This window comes from Panthera pardus, unplaced genomic scaffold (genome assembly GCF_024362965.1).
Source record: "Panthera pardus isolate Hobbes unplaced genomic scaffold, ASM2436296v1 HiC_scaffold_27, whole genome shotgun sequence".
Lineage (NCBI taxonomy): Eukaryota > Metazoa > Chordata > Mammalia > Carnivora > Felidae > Panthera > Panthera pardus.
The window spans coordinates 54,441,079-54,463,682 of record NW_026526843.1 but is presented as its reverse complement, the minus strand read 5'-3'; the positions used below and the strand labels follow the sequence as shown (position 1 = coordinate 54,463,682).

The following is a 22,604-nucleotide window of genomic DNA, read 5'->3' as shown; positions in this document are numbered from 1 at the left end:
CAATATTTGAATGGTGACCTGTCACAAGATGAACAGATTCTTATTGAACTTATGCAAACAATTGTAATTGCTATGAAAGAAAGAATACTCACTGAGAGTTTTTGAATTTCAGGGCAGTTATGTAGAGAGAAAAGATAAATGCTTCAGTTTACAAATAAATACGTTATGACATTTCTGTATATTATAGATATCTTAAGAGAGAGTTTCCTTAATCTGGAAGAGCAAACATTAGAGAACCAGCAATATTTTCAACAAGAATCACAAAACTATAATGTTCCTCAGTTCATTTAATCCCATGTTCCTAATTCTTGTTCAGTTTGAATGCAGCTTTTTAGTTCTGGAAATTCTTACCCATTTTAGTATTAATCTTAAAGATGTCGAATACCTGCATTTGTCCCCAGAGTCGTTTTATAAATCTCCTTGAAGAAGAAACATGTTTTGTGAGAGAATAAGAACAATATAAATGATAAAATCTCAGAAATAGACATTTTTAAAGATCTGATGAGAGTTCATTATGATGCAATTGACAAAGAAATTCGGTTATTTCTGTGACACATAACACTTCAAGTAATCAGAATATTAAGTGATGACCTTATACCAAAACATTAAAACTTTAGGAATTGCATATATATTTGGGCAGTTACAGCATTTACCTGTGCAATACAACCTAAGGTTTACCATTGTATGACAGTGCCTTTCCAAGTAACTTAGCATCCCAAATAAAAAGGCCTAATTGGTCAAAAAGACTTCATTTACCATTTAAATCCTGGGAAGTTTGTTAAAACCTTAGGAAGTTATAAGTACATCCTAAATAGGATTACAGATCATTACAAATCTTAAAACTTTATTTATTCAACCAAGGTGGCAATAAAAGATCCTATAGGTGAATGTATAGCATTATATAGTTGTTACCAAAACCTAGCTCCTTTAACATTGAGAAATTTTAGCTAGTAATCAAAGACCTGATAAAGATGAAACCTAAAACTTTGGTTTTCCTGGAAGACAAACCTTTGTTAGCATTGTCTTATCAAGAGCAGATCAACAATGCAAGAACACTTTGACATTTGAGCAGAGAGAAAAGCAGAATTTCAACCTTATACCAGTGTACTTTTAAAATTCCATTCATCTCAACCTTAGTCCATCCTGAGCACACATAAAATTCCTTTCCAAAGATTTCTCTTCATGAACCTTCTACAACTTTCCTTTGCCTTCAAACTTTGTCCCAAAGCCATTTCTCTCCAAATAACCAGTCTCATTTAAGATAAAATTACTTTCTTCTACCCTCAACAAAAATGTATTTCCATTCCTTATATCTTTCTTACATACCTCCTACTTTCCTACGTACAGGGTTGCTTTCCTTATTTCTATCAGTCTTAAGTACACTTAGCAGAATTTTAACTCTTAGGAAACCTTAGTCTCCAATTGAGGAGTTAGTAACCAACTGAGAGGTGTTTACACCAGATTTTCTTTAGATGGTAAATTCATGAACCAATTAAGTACAAAGCATGTTTTCCAGTAGGTCCAAATAGCCTTAATTTCTCTGCAATAAGAAGTTAAAAACACAAACCTGTGTTCAGTAATCAAAGCTTTAGCACTCCATCCTATTTTGAAAAGACCTACATGTCCAAGGGGGTGCACTTTACTCCTTGACCTTGAGGATGGGAGGAGCCAATGGTGCCCGAGGCACTGAGGAGGGTATAGGAACCAGTTATGTAGACCACACCCAAGTTGGTGCAGAAACAACAGGGAGAGGGGAAGGCAGAAGAGGCAAGGTGCCAGTAGAAGTCAGAGAAGGAAAACCTAATTCAAAACCTTTACTCAGACAGAGGAGCAGACACCATGTTGTTTTTCCACCAAAGTGGAAATATGGAGTCCACATCAGGCCAGAGAAGACCGGGAATTTCCCTGAAACAAATGAAGTTTCAGCAACTGCTTGGGAACATTCCTTAAAGTCCCCATCCCGAGGTAGACTAACCACAGTTGGCTCCAATTACAGCTGTTAACCTGGGAAATGAGGGGGAATCCCTCACATCTATTAGGCAGAAGAAGAGGGAGAGAAAGTCAGTGTCTCTTTCAGTCTGATTCTATATCAGCCAGACCAATAAGGTCCCCTTCTCGAGATTCCTCCTCCTGGTTTCGGCTGGGTTTCTGGGACTTTCCCTGGTTGGGACGTTTATTATTTTAATGTCTTTTTTCCTTGCAGTAGGCTCACTGACCCCTTGCTAAGGAGGTTCTGGGCCTCCCCCCCTTTTGTCGTGGTTCTTTTGTGCCTCTGGAGCAAACAGTGTGTAAACCTCATATAGTCTCTTATAATAATCCCTGGGGGAATCCCCTTGCTGCTGGGAATATTTATGGGCTTCTCAGCCCCTGTTCTGATCCCCTGGAGGAGAGCCTCTTGGTACCTGCAGGTGTGGACCGGCATCTGGAGAGCTCCTGCACCTGGCCAAGGGTGCAATCTGGCTGCTGATTCTTGTGGGGGAGGGTTCTCCGGTCCGGTCTGGGAGAGGAGACAAGGGCGACAGCGGTGGAGAGACAGACTGGGGGAGGAGTTTCAAGCTCAGGGTCAGGGGGGAGGGAGCCCGGTGAGTCATAAGGTGGCAGAAAGACAGGATCTTCCTCCCAGTCTCCTGCAAACACTAGGGGAGAGGTGGGTTGCTTCTTTGGCTTCCTGGGTGAGTCTCCGGATAAAGCAGCTAAAACCTTTGCCTGGCTCTGCTTGCTATGGATGAATCACACCCAAGGCGGATGATTTTGGGCAATTTCAAGCCAGAAGTCGATGTATGGAAATTGATCAGGGTGACCTTGGTCTCTGGAGACAACATGCCAGATGCAGTGGACCATTGGGACATCTAAGGTTCCCTCAAAGGGCCCTCCTAAACCAAAAGTGGGCTGTTCTAACTCACATAGGGTCCTTAACGTGCTGGGGGTTATCTTAATTCCATAGTCTCCCAAAAAACCCTTCTTTGGTCTGTCCCAACCCCATAATATTCCCGTGAGGCAGAGTCGCATAGACAGAGGGATAGGGGTGCCCCCTCTAATGAGGAGATGAGTCAGATGCCTGTCTGGCTGTGTCCCGAAGGAACTTAGGTGACGCTTAGCTGTAGCGGTCTCAGCTTTGTGACTTACGATCAGAAACTATTCCAATGCCGCCATACGCTGTGTGGCATTCACCACAGAATCACAGATGGGCTCACTCAGACTCCATGGGCTTTTGGGGACCTTAAGGGTGCCTGCCTGTGGAGCCACAGAATTGAACTTGGCAGGCAAGCTAGACCGAGTTGCACACTCACACTCACATACACACCAGAGGTTATTACATTCCCTCCCATAGAATTCCTACCTGTGAGACTTCTGAGGTCTCCGGGGAGTGATCAGGTCCCCCTTCCACTCTTGTGAGTGGGCCTGACTAGATTGGGCCCCAGCCTTACCAGTTCTGACCTCAGGTCCATGTCCTCACCTGCCAAGTTTCCTCCAGTCCGGCGGGAACAGCAGAGCTGGGCTGGCCTGAGGCAACCCAGTGGGAGACTGCTGAAATTAGGCAGGGCACACCTTCTCCCTTGCAATTCCTCCTTCTGTCACCGCCTCCCCATTCTTCCAAACCGGTGGCAACATATGGGCCAGCGTGTTTGGGCTTCCCTGTCAGGGAACCAAATATACTACGGAACCAGGCTGAAATGCTGGCGGAAAAACCAAGTGGCACTCGGAGATCTTGGTGGATTGGAGATTTATTTAACACCAGTGGGCTCAGAGGAGACTGTTTCTCCAAAGATCTGAGTGCAGAATGCAAGTGGGAAAGGTAATTTATAGTTGTCAGCTTCCATATGTGTGGGGTTTTCGCTCGTGCGGCAAACAGGGCAAGAAGAACCCAGAAGAGGGGTCTCTAAGCTAGACACCAGAGCTTGTTTTAGTCCCATTGGCCATCTTATGGTGTAAAATTTTATTCCTTTTCCCAAAACAACTAATATTTACTGAACTCCACCCGTGTGCCAGGAATTGAATTTAGTGCTGAGAGTTCAAAAGTGGCACTTCCCTGTACCTGCTTTAGGAGGTTTAGAAGTAGAGATCATAAGTTTCTTCAACTGAGTCCTGCTGCTGCTTCAGGTACAGTGCAAGAAAGCAGGATGCTGACAGGGTCCAACAAAGCATGACAGTTGAAACTATTAATGATGATGTCTACTATTTCATAGGAATGAGGCTTGAGGTGCTTACTGGGTCTTAGTTTCTACTATTCATCCATTACCTAGCTATGTGACTTTGGGCACATCAGCTCTACTCCTTGGCATCTCAGTTTTCTCATCTGCAGTCTTTAAGACATCATTTATTTTAGGGTTTCTGTCTTTCAGCTACAGGCAAGACAACAGTTTGTAAAGACAAGGGAGTTTGTTTCTTATGATTAGATTCATTAGCCAATCAAGATTGGAAAAGAATGTCTGGGATGAATGGTCCCTTATGGACCTTTGAATGAATAACACCTTTCATGGTGTGTGTAAAGGGAAATGATGAGTTTGTTGATCCAATGTAGCCCACTATAAATACAAACTTCAAGCCAAGTTTGTTTTCTTGGATTACATTTCCTTAATTTACAGGATCAATCAAAATTGGAGTTTACCTTGAGGTTAATGATATGTACAGTGTTAAGTGAAGGCAGAAATGAAATATTTTATTTTTCAGAGGGCTTTATGTGATTTACTCTATCTTTGTAGTAGGCAGATTTGTCTTGCTCAGAATATCCTTATTGTTTGTACTCCTTGGAGTCCTAAGAAAAATCATGCATAATTTCAATTTCAGTGCAGATAACACAAGCTTCCTAAAAGTTTCAACTTAGAATTTATGTTTCTTTCTCCCTGCTTGACTTGAGTGGCAGGAGGCTTAAGGGGGTAGGGCCATGTCTCCTTCCACTTGTGTATCATGGCCCAGCAACTTGATGCTTTAGGCATTATTTAAAAATCCAATGTATTCAAACTTTGGCTTCTGAGAGCAGTAGAATCTGTACAAACAAATAATAGAGTGAAAAATACAGAATTTTCATTAAGGAAAAGACTATACTGTGTCCTTTTAAATCAGTATTCAGAAGTTAATCTCAGCATTCACAACCTACTATGTGCTTTAGCTTTGTGCTCACGAAGAAAAGAAAGGAACAAAAAAGTTGATAGTTCTTCTTTCAAATATTATTGTGGCATAAAGAAATAAGTTTAATATATGCCAACAGTGAGCTCCACTAACATTTAACTAATTAAATTTAACTAATTTAATGCTAGTCTCATTAATTTAATACAAGTCTCTTTGAGCCCTGCATAATTGCTGCCAAGAAAGATAGTGCAACTCAGTGAAGAACAGTTTGTGCAGAGCCACCCCAAATTCGTCTGGTTTACTAGAGTAACACAACTGTTAAATTTTCTAGTTTTATTTTTCTTCACAGTATTGGTTCACTCATGAAGATAAAAAAAAAAAAAGGAGGGGCTCTTTAAAAATACCCATGCATGATTACTATCTAGATTTTCCTTGAATTGCTTGTTACTTCATGTTCACAAAAGCTATTTTATATTTAAATGCATGAACTTTTGCATTTAGAATGTGTCTAATTTTTCTCAGTTGTGGTTATATCCTTTTAAGAATGATAATTTTAAAACCTCCTTCTTTTAACCTTGTGATACTTTAATTTAAAAAAAAAAACTTAAAAAGCAAAGGAATGAATTAGTAGTAGCTTTATTGTTGTTAGTCTATGGATTTTGACTCTGCAAACTTCTGTTCAGGATTCCTTTGATAGAGAATTAATTTAAAAGAAAATAAAAGAAAGACAAGAAATGCTGACATCAGCTCAAAAGTTTTTTGCTGACCTTTAGTTAACAAAGCTCTAAATGGCTACTAGTCTTCCACCTGCAATCAAGTGTAATAAACCTTTGCAGCAGAAGTCAAATTCTAGGAGAAAAAAGTTGGAAGCACACACTTACACCATAAAACCTTATTTATTGTAACCATCAGTCTTCTAAGATGTGCTCCACAATGGGATTTGGTAAAGCCATTACAAGGTGCCATATGAGTTCCATTTGCCTACAGTAAATAGAATGTCAGAAATGTCAGGGGGAAATAAATATCGGGCTGGTTAAAAGGGAGCAGAGATGGCTCAAATCATCATTGAGAGGATTGATTTATCTGGCATGCTGTAATGACTGCAGATGTGGATCTGTTATTCTAGATGAGCAATGAATTTGATGAGCTGATAACATACGGCCAGAGAGCCTGGCTTTAATTACTGATGAGGAATTTATTTGTGAAGCACTATGATTTACGGAGGGTTTGTTCTGTTATTGACAGGTGACCTTGGGGCTTTTCTCTTCTGATGAATCCCCGAAAAGGAGCTTTTAAAAGAAATAATCAAACGAAAAGTATTTTATCTGTGCTTAGAACACAATGAAGTCATTTGAGATACATTGTTGGGGTGGAAGCTACATTCTTGCTACACACAAAAAGTTCGCTGTTCTGGTTATTTGCTGCTTATAAATTACTGCTGATTTTTACTCAAGTATATTTTTATGTTTTTCCTCTAAAGTAAGCCTTAATTCTGAGACTAGATGTTGGTATTTATTAGTGTGCTTCTGTCAAGTCAGTTTGAAAAGTAGTTAACTAATTTTCTTTTTCAAACCTTTTATTGTATTTCTTTCTTGTTTTACTTCTGAAGAGCTGGCGGGCATTGGCACTGCAATTTTTTGTGTGAGTATTGTAATGTTTTCTGCAAAAAGTATTATACAGTCTACAATGAAAATCTTAGCATAAATAGGCTGAGGCTTTTATATCTGCATTTGTTTGCATGTATAGAACAATAACTAAACTATACTATTATATTATACTATTATATTATACTATTATAATAATACTATTATATTTTATTTATACTGGATTTTATTAACTAATATCTGTCTTCTGTATTTCGGATGAGGGGATTTTATCATTAAGGACAAATGTGACTTATTTATTTATTTATTTAATTTATTTATTTATTTATTTATTTATATGAAATTTATTGTCAAATTGGTTTCCATAAAACACCCAGTGCTCATCCCAACAGGTGCCCTCCTCAATGCCCATCACCCACTTTCCCCTCCCCCCACCTCCTATCAACCCTTGGAAAAATATGGAACGCTTCATGAATTTGTGTGTCATCCTAGTGCAGGGGCCATGCTAATCTTTTCTGTATCGTTCCAGTTTTAGTATATGTGCTGCTGAAGCGAGCACAAATGTGACTATTTTAGAATAAATTTACACCCTAAATTGTGTTACTATAATGTAGAACTCATGTATATATATTCCTAAAACTAAGATTTTATTTAATTTATCAAAGCAGGTCGACTTGAATTTTTTTTAAATTGGAGGTTAATAAAGATTAAATAATAATTAAAGCAGGCTTTACCCGTTTTTTCCCCTGTTTTGTGGTTTTATATTTTTAGGTGGGAAACCTTTTTTTTCCTTTTGCTTTTTTTCTATTGTGGATTTACCATTATAAACTATATATAGACTTATTTTTTAATTTTTTTAATGTTTATTTATTCTTGAGAGAGAGAGACAGAGACAGAGTGTGAGTGAGGGAGGGTCAGAGAGAGAAGGAGACACAGAATCTGAAGCAGGCTCCAGGCTCTGAGCTGTTAGCACAGAGCCCGACACGGGGCTCGAACTCACAAGCTGTGAGATCATGACCTGAGCTGAAGTCGGACGCCCAACTGACTGAGCCACCCAGGTGCCCCTGTATATAGACTTCTATATTTTCCCCTCAAGTAGAAGATTCACTTCTCATCTTATTCATTTTACATAGGTTAAGTTCCACCAAACAAATGTCAAGTATATGTTTTCAGGCAATGGGTAAATGCTCTCATGGTAGTATGATCTGTATTTTGGGAAGCTCAAGCACACTAAAAGGTCAAATGGCTAAAATCACAGTTTTCTTACCACAGAATTTTACCATGAGGCACAAGAGTCAGTTCCTACTTCAAAGTATGTGACTTACTTTCATAGAACAAAATATATGCGTTTACACACTCTCTTTATATTCTTTCAGTGTAATCTCCTGACAGCATTTTATTAGTCTCCAAGGCCAATGTCTAAAGAAAATAGAAGTAAATGGAATAAATTCCATTTGCTATGGTGAGACTGAGGAACCAAAATTAAATACTTTAAAGAAGTTGATTCAGAAAAAGAATGAGCATAATTAACAGGCTACTGCTCAAAAAAGAAATAAAGGTAGATTAGTCACTGAAATATATCTACGTCTACAATGTGTTATTTAATCAACACATCAGAATTTATGCATCCAAACTAGTTATTTAGATATAAACTTTTCCAAATAATACTGCTTTTGCTCATAACATTTTTGAATCACGCTTTATGGAATTATATGCTAATCATATGTTTTGTTTTTATAAATGTAATCAGTAATAGCAGTCATTATCCTTTAGGATGAATTATTTTTCATTATAACCTCATAAATTTTACGTATTAGTGGAAAACTGAAAAACTCAGGTGATCTTTTTCCGGTCTTATTTTCCTTGACCTTTCTGCAGCTTTTGAAAAGATTGAAAATCTTTCTTCTTGCCTTCTGTAACAATATAATTTTCTGGTTTTCCTAGGTCTCTTTGATCACTCTTCATCACTGTTATCTCCATAGCTAAAGAATAAAAAATTCTATTGTTGGCCCTGTTTTTCTACCTCTATATTTACTTCCTTAAAGAGATCATGACTTAAAACTACTACCTCTTCAAAAGTGATGCTGAAACTCCAGAAACAATAGCTTTTCGTCTTTCCTGTCTTAGAATTCTAGCTGCCTTTAGTCATGTTTATATACCTCCAAACTGGGCTTAGAATTCTCATCTCTAAATCACCCTTCATAATTGTCTATATTAATATTAGTTGTATATATAATAATTGTATATATTTTTAATAATTGTGTATAGCAGTATGATTCCATTTTACAAGTTTATGATTCTCATTCAAACTTTACTGCCTTTTGACCCCCCCTTTCCCCCTTTTTTCCCCTTCCCTACTGTCCATTTCTAGTCCACCCTAACACACAGTAACTATAATGTTGGAATTGCCTCCTGGCTTTTTCAGTCCCTTATTCTTCTGGATTACCTTCATATTGCTTCTAGCATAATCATTTAAAAAATTTGTATAGTTTGCTGTTTTTATTTTCCTTAAGAGTCTTTAGTGAATCTTTTCTTTAAGTTTATTTATGTGGAGGGGGAGGCAGAGAGAGAGGGAGAGAGAGAACCCCAAGCAGGCTCTGTGCTGTCAGCCTGACACCGCTCGCGATCTGACAAACCAGGGGATCGTGAACTGAGAATCAAGAGTTGGAGTCTTAACCATCTGAGCCACCCAGGCGCCCCATCTTTAGTGGATCTTTTAGTGATTTTTAATTGTCTTTAGTATTAAATTTGAACTCCTGAGCTAAGAATTCAGTCTTTTCTATTATATGATTAACTCATACCTATTAAAACCTATCTGGTCTTCTGAGTTTTCATTCTAACAGCTTCAGTAATCAATCATGGGTGGGTGGCTCACAAATTGCTATCTTAAGTTTGATGTTGTCAGAAGAAGGATGAAACTGGTGGATCAAGTTACTTGGTTTTGCCTCTAGCCAAGTAAGTATGGATAAGTCAGTGATCTCCACAGTACATGCAGAAGACATTTAATGAATGTTGGTAGAATTAAAATACTGTCTTAAGGTGTTTCTCTGTGACTGTTTAAGAGTAGTTAAAGACTTAAAGAGTAGTTTATTTCCATGGATGCACATCTATGTCACAAGTAAAATGAAATCCAGAGAGTTTTCCGTATTAGTTCTAGACCTCCTCATTTGCTTCTATTTAGTTTAATATAAAATTATCTTCTTTATGTAAGCTACAAAAAAGTACTACTCTTCCTCATCCTTATATACGAAGGTGTGTTTTGTTTGTTTGTTTTTACCAAATAGAAAAAAAAATTAACTCCAAACTATTCCTTATTTTCTTTCATCTCTCATCAGAGTTGGGCATTTGATGGCTTCTGGGCATTCTTATTTTGGCTTCTCTGAAGTAATAATCTCAATTTTCTCCCTACCCACTTTATCTCATTTTAGAGATCTTAAAAAACACAACACTTGACGTGTACATGGCATATAATTGGAAAAATCTTTATTTATTCTGATTTTCTTTTTTTTTTTACAGTTTAAAAAATTATTATTTAATTTATTTTTAAATTTGCATCCAAGTTAGTTAACATATAGTACAACAATGATTTTAGGAGTAGATTACTTAATGCCCCTTACCCATTTAGCCCATCCCACTCCTCCACAACCCCTTCAGTAACCCTCTGTTTGTTCTCCATATTGAAGAGTCTCTTATGTTTTTGTCTCCCTCCCTGTTTTTATATTATTTTTGCTTCCCTTCCCTTATGTTCATCTGTTTTGTATCTTAAAGTCCTCATATGAGTGAAGTTATATGATATTTGTCTTTCTCTGAAGAATTCACTTAGCATCATACCCTCTAGTTCCATCCATGTAGTTGCAAATGGCACGAATTCATTCTTTTTGATTGCCATCTTCTTTATCCATGCATCCATTGATGGACATTTTCTTTTGGAGGAACCAGTCCTCTTATAGTGGCATAGAATGATTTATTGAGTTCAGAAATTTATATGGGATTTTACATCTGGTCTATGTAAGATTCAAAATGATGAAAATTAGTAGCTTTCATGGTTTTCATAGGGAATCATTTGGGTTCACAGTGAAGGACCTTGTGGTTGAACTGAATTTTCTTGCATCTATTTAGCTGAATAGAGGGGAATGCATAGTCATTTAGCACTCTTATCATGTAAAAAATAAAGAGAAACCTAAACCTATTGTGTTAAACATAAAATTTATTTTATTCAAGTTATTAACATTCTAAAAAACAAATTAACATTAAATTATGAAGAAAGCACTTGTGATGTCAAGATATGGCACAAGATGTAGAGAGTGAGATAGTTTCACCTCTCCTCTCTCATTTTGGTTACAGTCCCTCCCAGTATGCCCATAATTACATTAACTTTATTTAATAATCACAAGTTGTATAAGTCATACAGAGAAAGACAGATACCATATGTTTTCACTCTTATGTGGATCCTGAGAAACTTAACAGAAGACCATGGGGGAGGGAAAAGAAAAAAAAAAGTTAGAGAGGGAGAGAGCCAAACCATAAGAGACTCTTTAAAACAGAATAAACTGAGGGTTGATGGGGAGTGGGAGGGAGGAGAGGGTGGGTGATGGGCATTGAGGGGGGCACTTGTTGGGAGGAGCACCGGGTGTTATATGGAAACCAATTTGACAATAAATTTCATATTAAAAAATAAATAAATATTTCATAACATAAAAAAATAATTAGACTGTTTTCTTCTTAATGGAGATATTTCTTTCTCCATTTATTCCTCTACAATTTGTGGAAATAAATTACATAGTTGACAAATTGGATGCACATCTCTAGAATATGTGGATCTGAGGAAAAGGTAGAGTTAAATCTCAGGAATTCTATTTAAGAATTCTTGACATCTTATTACCTAGATGAAGTTTTTTTTTTTTTTTTTTTTTTTGGTACCCTCCATGGGAAGAGTTTGCTAAGCAAAACAGTAATGGCAAAATTTAATATGTATTATTTTTAAAACTATGCTAGATAATTTTAAGTGTTTTAATAATATCTAATCATATACAAGTAATGGAGTACTATCCTATCTTGCAGAATATACATAGGCTTTTATAAAATTGAGGCTCATTCTTTTTGAATAAGTAATGGATGCATGTGTTAAGAAAAATTACAAAAGAGTATGGGATAAAAAGGAAGTCTTCCTTCCATAGACTCCTGTCTGCTAGTCATCTATTTCCCTTTGATTGAGTTTACATTTGTTTGAGGTCTGTGCCACTTTGTTTCTGAGCACCTGCCCCTTACTAATTAACTGAGTAGCTTGAGAAGCAGTTGGTAAAGGTATATAGACACAAGTGCCAGGTCCTTGTGTTCTTGATAGCATGTGAGGGGAGTTCTGCTATTTGAAGTAACTGGACAAGAGTAAAGATAGATCATGACTCATATTCCTACAAGAAAAGAAGTCAGTTTGACATGTGTTAGACTCAAAATAACTTATTATGATAATTGTAAATGAGCCATATCTGAGTATTACAGTGTTACTTCCTTTTGGCAACTTTGTTAGCAGTTTTCAGATATGACTATGTGGCTCTATATTCTATAAGTAGAAAAAATTTCACTATATCCAATGAGTATTTCCTCCATTTCTGAATAAACAAATTGATATATACTTATCAAACTCTAAGTTATGTATATTAATAACTTGTCCAGCAATATAATGATTTTGTGCATTATAACAACCACCTTTAAATATATTATTGATCTGAAATTCGATGCAGTATTTGAGCATATGTAGACAAGTTGAGACCAGCAAATGTTGCCATGGAGATATCATGGCTTTAGAAAATATAACTATAAGTGAAAGTTTCATACTTTTGGAAATGGGTGTCTTTCTGAATACCTGTTTGGTAGTTTTTAATTGTGTTAAGGAATATTGGGTTGAATGCTGAATTCAATAAATACTGCTCCAGGGACTTTTCTTTCTTTTTTTAAAAATATAATTTATTGTCAAATTGGCTTATATACAATACCCAGTGCTCATCCCAACAAGTGCCCCCTCAATGTCCATCACCCACTTCCCCTCTCCCCGACCCCCATTCAACCCTCAGTTTGTTCTCAGTATTTAAGAGTCTCTTATGGTTTGCCTCCTTCCCTCTCTGTAACTTTTCCTCCAGGGGCTTTTCAAGAGGGATTTGGTTAAAATTAATGTAGTTGAAATGGGAGGGAGATAACACTAGTGAGTAGCAATAGTTAATAAACATTGAAAAGTAATAGGATCGTAATAACTATACAGAGACTACTTTATTCAATATGGCATTGGAATACAAAATTGTATCTTTGAATAATGCAATAATAAAAGAATCTTTAAAAAGAAATAGAAATAATAGGAAAGTTAAGAATGAAATAAACATTTAACTATAGAGAACAAACTGATGGTTAGCAGAGAGGAAGTAGGTGCGGGGATTGGTGAAATACTTGATGGGGATTAAAGAGTACACTTATCATGATGAGCATTGACTAATGTATAGAATTGTTGAATCACTATATTGTACACTGAAACTAATATAACACCGTATTTTAACTATACTGAAATAAAAATAAAAAAAAAAAAACTTGGGGCGCCTGGATGGCTCAGTCAGTTAAGTGTCCGACTTCATCTCAGGTCATGATCTCATGGTTGGTGAGTTTGAGCCTGTGTTGGGCTCTGTGAGGACAGCTCAGACCCTGGAGCCTGCTTCAGATCCTGTCTCCCTCCCTCTCTGCTCTTCTCCCACTTGTCTCTGTCTCTCTCTGTCTCTCTAAATAAATGTTTAAAAAACTTAATAAAAATGAAATAAACATAGTATCTAAAATGCCTCATTGATCTTATGCACATCCTATTTTGAAAAAAACATTTGCAAACCACTCAGCCCCATTCTGCTCTTCTACTCTAACCTAATAACAAAACAATTATGCATCAGAATTTCTATTCATGAAATTTAAAAATGCCCTTTTAACCTTTATCCAGTATTTGTAAGAATGCAAATTGGTGCAGCCTCTGTGGAAAACAGTTTGGAGTTTCTCAAAAAAATAAAAATAGAATTACCCTATGATCCAGTAATTTCACCGGTGGGTATTTACCCAATGAATATGAAAACACTAATTCGAAAAGATATATGCACCCTGTTTATTGGAGCATTATTTATAATAGCCAAGATATGGAAACCCAAGTATCTATTCATAAGTGAATAAGGAAGATGAATATATCATACCATCCAGGCACTCCAAAACAAGTGTACTCTTAATCTCCTTTATTTATTTCACCCAACCCCCCACCTATCTCCCTCTGGCAACTACCAATTTGCTCTCTATATTTAAGAGTCTGTTTTTTATTTGTCTCCTTTTCTGCTCATTTGTTTGTTTCTTAAATTCCACACATGGGTGAAATCATGGTATTTGTCTTTCTCTGACTGACTTATTTCCCTTAACATTATACCCTCTAGTTCCATCCATGCTGTTGCAAATGGCAATATTTCATTCTTTCTTATGGCTGAGTAATATTTCATTGCATATGTACACACTACATTTTCTTTATCCATTCATCAGTCAATGGACACTTGGACTGTTTCCATAATTTGACTATTGTAAATAATGCTGCTATAGACATTGGGATGTATGTATCCCTGTGCATTGGTATTTTTGTGTTCTTTGGGTAAATACCTATTAGTGCATATCTGGTAAACGGTCAGTATCCAAAATATATAAAGAACTTATAAAACTCAACACCCAAAAAATGAATAATCCAATTAAAAAATGGGCAGAAATGAATAGACATTCTTCCAAAGAAGACATACAGATAGCCAACAGACACATGAAAAGATGCTGAACATCACTCATAATGAGGGAAATACAAATCAAAACCACAATGAGATATCACCTCACGCCTGTCAGAATGGCTAAAATCAACAACACAAGAAACAACAGGTGTTGGTGAGAATGTGGAGAAAAAGGAACACTTGTACACTGTTGGTAGAAATGCAAACTGGTGCAGCCACTCTGAAAAACACTATGGAGGTTCCTCAAAAATGTAAAAATAGAATTACCCTATGGCCCTTTTAGAAAATTAATGTATGAGCTCTAAATTCATTATTAGTAATAAAACTACAGAAAATATGTCACTCATCATATATAAATATTTACAATGGTAACTTGAGACAGTAATAATTGTTTAGAGAAAGAAAGACCTATTTATTTGAATAGTATACTGGTATTTCAGGGAGTATATCAACACACATATAAAATTCATAAAATAGCAGTTAAGTCAGTAATCAAAACTGGCAGTGAAATATGGCCCTAAATTTAAGAATAATGGATAATATCAAAACTACAAAAATATTAGAAATATTGAGATCCTTACTACATATAAAACTAATAAAAAAGAAATACTGATACCTTAGAAAAAGAAACAAAGAATTTAATAACCTTGTAGAAGAAATCAGATGAAGAAGGAAAGATCATGTAGAAAGCAAAAGAAACAAAGTATTTAGGAATTATAAACAGAGTAAATACAGGTAACAAATATGATGTAATGGAAACTTTTCAGGTTACATTGCCATAGATGGACATATCTAATGTTTTTCCAGCTGTGGTTCTTGGAATTCCAAGATCAGGTAGATCAGGGGCCATCAACCAAAGTGCGGTCTGACAGTTATAAAGGATATTAATTAGAGCAATTATATTACATTATGGGCTTCCAGGTAGGATTACTTAAGTAAGTATAGAGTGGTGTATCTCTTCAATCCTCTCTGTCACTCTCCCTCTCTCTGTCTTTGTGTCTCTGTCTCTTTCTGTATCTCTGTCTCTCCCTTACTCTTGCTTTGGTTGATTGCCTAAAGTCTCACAACCAGTATGAGGAGAAGGCATGAATATCATGCTATGTGTTACACCTAAGATAGTGTGTAAATAAAACATCCAAGAAAAATATATGAATTTGTTACTCCTCAAAAACATTTAAATCTTAACTTTCTTGGTTTTAGGTTTTCAATAATTTTATAGAAAAATTGCTTATTAATTTTTATAATGTTTATTTATTTTTGAGAGAAAAAGAGCATGAGAGGGGAAAGGGCAGAGAGAGAGGGGACACAGAATCTGAAAAAGGCTCCAAGCTCTGAGCTGTCAGTACAGAGCCCAATGTGGGACTCAAACCCATGAACTATTAGATCATGACCTGAGCTGAAGTCATACGCTTAACCCACTGAGCCACCCAGGCACTCTGAAAAAATGCTTATTAATAAGTATTTGTCTTGTTATCTAACTTTTTGTATTATATTTAGTGATTATGTAAATGTTTCCTTAAAATAACAATTAAATTGCCTAATAATTTCCCCTCAATTGTTGAAAAATGTTTACCCATTTTCAAAAAAATGTTTACTGATTTTCTAAAATTGGTCATCAGCAGCAAGTTTTCTTGTCATTAGTGAGAATTAGTGGAATTCTACTGTATTGGTTAACTCATTATGGTTATCAGCACTATTACATTTATTGCTTGTTAATACTTTCTAATTATCCTTTGTATTGAAGTGTGACTGTTGATGGCATACACCTGAAGTGAATAATTGCATGAATTCTAATGAAGAATAAAGCACAATTCTGTGGAACAAAAGCTGCAGTTTTGTTGTGAAACTTTAAAGTTTGTAAGGGATTCCACTATCCTCTTTTATTCTTTTTGTGATTTCCCATTAGGATCTGCACATTATATAAATTCTGAGATTTAAATAAGGACAAGTATTTTTATATTATTTGTAGTCCATATAATATGGCTTAAAACTCCATTTTGTTAAAAAAAAATGTGCCTAAAGGGAAACACTTCCCCAATCCTATGAAACCTTAATCCTTATTCCTCGGTTGTAATTACAAGAAATGTGATAGAAGGATATTTAAAGAAATACATACGGGGTTGATTTGCTCTCATATATTCTTTGATATCCTTGTAGAACTTGTGAAAATAGTTTTAATGTCCATCAAATACACATTAATGGAAAGAAGATGTCTGATCCATTATTATATTTTTTTCTTTAGCACATGATTTTAGTAATAACTGCCACTGTGACAAACTACTTAATGCCAATTTTGTAATGAAACATCTGTACAAACTCAGAATGTGAGTTAATGCATTTATAATGTAATAAATGTCTGAGTTTATGCATCATTTTCAAGGTGGGGGACACTTCATATGAAATAGATACCTTTTTAGCAATTACTGAGAAGAGGATTTATGATACCGAAGGAATATTCCATGGAATTATTTTTCATATTATGTTGTTTAGTGCAAAAATGCTGTAACCAAACTACTCTTTGGTAAGTTGAAACTGATAATTTGTAGCACAACATTAAATTTTATATAATGGAATTTGTGGATCAAATTAAGACATAGAATGCCATTACATTAAAATAAAAATTAAATGAGTATATGGCACTGTAGTGAGTTCTAATTCTTGTTTCTTGAGAGAAACAATTCATGATCCTTGCCATTCAATAGTTGGTATATTTATATGCATATGTTAACATAAATATTTTTTAATTTTTTATGGTTTATTTATTTTTGAGAGAGAGAGAGAGAGAGAGAAAGAGAGAGAGAGCAGGGGAGGGGCAGAGAGAGAGGGAGACACAGAATCTAAAGCAGGCTTCAGGCTCTGATCTGTCAGCACAGAGCCTGACGCAGGGCTTGAACCCATGGATGGTGAGATCATGACCTGAGCCAAAGTTGGACGCTTAACTAATGGAACCACCCAAGTGCCCCTTAACACAAATATTTATTAACATAAATACCAAACTAGAGTAATACTTATATCCAGCTGTATTTGTCTACCTAGCTTGCCATAACAAAATACTACAGACTTGTTGTCATAAACAACAGAAATTTATTTTCTCACAGTTCTGGAGACTGAATGTCCAAGATCAAGGTGTCAGAAAGTCTGTTTTCTCCTGAGGCTTCTCTCCTTGGCTTGTAGATATCTGATTTCTCCCTTTGTTTTCTCACAGCCTTTACTTTGTGTATTTGCACTGCTACAGAGCAAGATCTCTGGTGTCTTTCTCTTTTTATATGGACACCTGTTGTATTGGATTAGAATCCCTCTTTCATGACCTCATGTAACCTTAATTACCTCCTTAAAGGCCCTATCACCAAATACAGTTACATTGGGTTTTAGGGCTTCAACATATTAATTTAAGGGGGAACAATTAAGTCCATAATATCAGGTAAACTCTGCTCTGCAAGAAATAATTTTCTATACATGAAAATAATGCATTGAATTGTATTAAACATAAGAATAGAAATCTCACAATCCTCTCAAATATTCACAGGATGGATTGGGTCTCTAGAAATTATTGCTTCAAATTGTGAGAGGCTAATGGGTCAGTTCTAGAAGATGAACTGTCATGCCTAAAAGTAAGGATCTGCACATATATTCAGAATACTATTCTGGAAAAAGAAGATGGGCAAGATCTAGCTTAACAGCATCATGTAAACAAATGGCCTAAGAGCCAACAGTGCGAGAACAGGATCAAGGTAGGTATCAGTAAGATACCTGTAGTAGGTAGAATCAGTGTAGATTCCTTTGGCAATGTATACAAGACAACCATATTGGGACTGGGCATGGGGTCAGTCATTGGGTGGGAGGGTTTAGGCAGTTGGGGATAACGGAAAGACCCTAGAACTGGTATTAGGAGAAAGAAGCTGGCAGTAAAATGGTAGTTGAAGAGTCTCAAAATGCAGACTTAATTTCATGATTTTATCCAAAGATACTAAAAGGAGAACTAATGCAGCACTAGCAAATGGGACACAAAGCAGGCTACTTAACCAAGAGAGTTAAATCAAGGAAAATGGCCACCAACCAGGAGGGCATTGGAAATAAAAGTCTGAGAATATGACATGAAAGATGGAAGGGAAATTACATTGGTCCTGTGTGAAGGGAGGCCAGTTTATAAGGACCAAATCTGAAAGTGACAAAAAGAATAAAATGCTTCAGAATGTACAATAAGAAAGTGATATGTGTGGGAGCAGGGAGAAAAGTTTAATGTCTAGGAAAGAGGGTACAAATTTTTTGTTATGATGCAATGTGAACTTGCCTCAAAAACCATACCACCAAATACCTACAGCTCTGTGAGGAGGTGGGGGAGGAGGGACTGTCTTCCCCACTGAGAAGGCATTTTGAGACCAGAAAACCAAGCACGCGACTCCATACAGTTTACACAGTTTTATTCAGGGTAATTTACTGACAGAGGATTGGTCAGGCAATGATCCAGAGCTGTGCAGCTATTCTCCACGAAGTTCAGACCTTAGTCCACAGATTTTACAGATCGAGGGAATGTGAAAGGCATTGTAGTGTGACCAAAGGGTCCATGTGCACCTCAAAGGGTTTGCTTGTACCTAATTGACAGTTAACCTTTAATTAGATCTCTGGAGCCATCTGTGTGTTAGGAAGGGGAGAGAGATATGTTATCTTTAATTTCTTTCTTTAAAAAAATGCCTATTTATTTAGAGAGAGTAGGCGAGTGAGGGAGGGGCAAACAGAGAGGGAGAGGAAGAATCCCAAGCAGGCTCCGTGCTGTCAGTGCAGAGCCCATCGTGGGGCTCCATCTCACAAACCATGAGATCATGACTTGAGCTGAAAGCAAGAGTCCATGACTCAACCAACTGAGCCACACAGGCACCCCAGACTATGTTGTCTCTAACAAATTTACAGAGGGCCAAAGTAAGGCTTCCCATATCCTGGCCTTGGCAGGCATTTCTAAGGTATGTTTATTAATCTCCATAGGGCCCAAAACATCTAGCCTCAAGAGAGGACATGAACAAGATGGAGGGTTAAAGATGGAGTCAGTATTGTCAGCACTCCTACAAGCACCTGCTTGCAAAGTGGAGGGTATTCCAAAAGAAAGCCCCTTATTAAATGGTTCTAATGTAACTTGTGGATGAATTAGTGATTCATTGCTTTGTAAGCAGTAAGAATTCAATAATACCTAACTGATAATCACCGGCTTTGGCACTATAGCCATTTATCCTGTACATAATAAAGGATTGAAGTATAATCACTTTGTTAAACTTTATATTTTTTCATGTATAATGTACTGTACTTATTAGAGAACTTTGCCTCCTTTTACATCAAACTTCAAAAAAAAAGTATTTTTTACCTCTAGAGTTTGGTTTCTGTTGGTGCTTTTTAAAATTTTAGTCTGATCTCCTTTTTGTTAAGTCTCTTGCATTAGCATGATGTTGCAGCAATGAATTCCCCTCCCTGAGCTCAAGAATATTCTGAATTTTGATGCCTGTAATTAACCTTACATACTTATGTATATTATGTAAGTAAATGTATATTATTTTGTATGTATATATAAAGGACATATTTTTTTTTTCTTTCCATCATTTATTTGGTACCAAATAAAACAAAAACCTTTTTCTTATACCAGAAAATAGAAATGCGAGGCCTTTATAATAACAAGCTTACTATCAGCTCATAGATCATCTTGTCAACTTCTGTTTTCGAGGGAATGTCCAACAGAATGGGATATCACAGTTTGTCTCTTTGTCAAAGGGAAAAATAGACCTGAGCTTTAAGGAGACATAACCTTTTGCTGTTCATTTGACTGTTAGGGTCGTAGTTACTTATCTTTCATTGGGTGCACATTCTAAAGCATTGAATGCTGAAATGATGTCTCCATTTTTAGACACTGACCATCTCTTGAGAAGTAGGGCCTTGGTGTATCACTATGTAGCTTGTATACTTTAATGACATGGTAAGCTGTGTCTTCATTTATCAAACAGGGTTTTCTTTGAGATTCTAGTTTCATAGCTTTCTCCATCAGTCTCTTCTAATTGTTTGGAATGTTGTTTCTCTTGTTTTGGCACTATTCCTCTGGTTTTTGCCTTTCCTATAGGAAAGAAAACTGCCATTTAGAAATGATGTGAATTTCTATATTTATTCTGTTTTTTACCCCCTTAGGAACTGAAAATTGACTGAAGTGTGCACATTTATCTAAGGATGAATTAAATAACTTTAAGAAGTTATTTAGGAACATGCACAATTTTTTGTGAAGTTTTGGTCATGTGTTTTCAGAAAACAGTCTTGAGAATTATCACGGGATTTTATTTGGTTCTTGTGTCTGTATTTGCTGCTGTGCTTATTATCTCTTACCTGGGAAACATACTCCATACATATCTGTTGGTTAACACTGATATATATATATATATATATATATATATATACATTCTGTAACTTACTAATCACGAATCAGCACCTTCCACATTGAATTGTACAAATGCCAGTAGATGTTCCAAATTACCTAGAAATTTCAGAATAAGGTTAATAATCATCCTTATTTTTCTATTTGAAATGGTTGTTAATAACTTAAAAAGTGAAGTGGATCATTACAAGTTTTTTAATTAGAATTTTTCTTTTTATATTTAATTGGGTGTCAAAATTTGCAAATATAATTAATAAAGCATTTAAGAGTAAAGAATTTCTTCAAATGCTGAAAACAGTTGGATTTTTCAACAAGTTTAACATTCTGTTAATCATACTTCTGAAATAATGATTGAATGTGCAACCATTTTATACAGTTTATGAACAACAAAATGCATAGCCTTCAAGAAAGTCTAAAGAGTTCTCTTATTACTGACATCACAAATAATGAATGCAATTTACACATCAAAGCTACTTTGTTGTATCTAATGCAACCCCAGCTCCCTTTTCACCCCTATATTTGGAGAGTCCGTTCCTGTGTGTGGCAATAGCCTTCAGTGAAGTTCTAAATGATCGGTTAGAGTTGGCAGTACTGACAGGGAATGGAGATGTTCTTTGTTAACAAAATGAGTGATAACTTGCTGTTCACTTCCTAGTGAGCTCTGCCTTTAATATTTCTTCAATAAAATTATGAATTTTTCACACACTGTTAAAATTCATGAACACTCTAAAATGAGAGCCAATTTGTATTTCCAAATTTGCTGATCACCTGCATCTAGAAGTGTAGTGAATTTAGATATATCATTCTGGATTTAAGTTCCAATAAATAATTTTATTGTGATTTTGTTTACTTTCAATATTGCAAAATATTTACTGTCCCCTATTGCCATTTTAGGAGGCTAGTGTTCTTTAAAAAAAAAAAAGTTCTTCAATTAGCTGATTTTCATGACTCTGGTAATTTGTGGCTTGGGATGTTCTTATTTCAGATTTAGAATGGGAGTTACCTAGTTTTAGAATTTACCAAAGATATTTTCCCCCTGTTCTTTCTTTTTTTCATAAAGGGGGGTTTTAACTTATAAAAAATATTACAAAATTCAAAATTCTTCTCAGTGGATATTTTGGTTTTTGAATCTGGATCTGACATTTGTCTATCCTTTGCTTCACAAGTTTTCTCCTTTGGAAAAAAAAAAGCCTGGAGCTCTAAAGTAACCTATTTGTGCCAAAACTTATGAATAGGAGGGGAAGGGAGTGCTGAGGCCCATCTTTTAAAAAAGTTTTTATTTAAATTCTTAACATGGTTTAACATACAGTGTTATATTAGTTTTGGGTGGGACACATTTGATAATAACAATCAGCCTTTGTAAGGATTCATTCCAGGTTACTAGCTGATGAAATTATTTTGGGTAGTTAAAATGAAGTGAAATGAATTAAAGAACATGAAGTAGAGCAAACAGAATGGTTTATTGATTTTATTTGAAGACACAATAGTTATAGTATCTTTTTTTTACTCATTATCTATGTGGTGGATATTTAAAGCCAGGATTTTGAAGACCATGATGGCTGAATAAGGGCTGTAAATCCAGGCTAAGGTGCAAATTTCTATGGCTAGCAGTTACTAAAACGGGATGCCAGACTCCAGTTCTCAAATTGTTTTAAATTATGAATATTCATAGTTGAAGAAAGGAGCAGGCACAGTTTTCCCCCTCTCTGAGGAACATCATATTAGAAGTGAAAGAACTAATGGTTGATT

At 35.9% G+C, this 22,604-nt stretch overlaps 1 protein-coding gene and 1 non-coding gene across 2 annotated transcripts in view; one reads left to right on the top strand and one right to left on the bottom strand.

Annotated features, from left to right (window-relative positions):
* DACH2 (dachshund family transcription factor 2) overlaps window positions 1–22,604 on the top strand; it is a 749,278-nt gene that overhangs the window by 55,520 nt on the left and 671,154 nt on the right. The window lies entirely within an intron of this gene.
* LOC128774052 (U6 spliceosomal RNA) lies at window positions 7,127–7,233 on the bottom strand. The gene has a single exon (XR_008418517.1). It is a non-coding gene; the product is annotated as a U6 spliceosomal RNA (small nuclear RNA).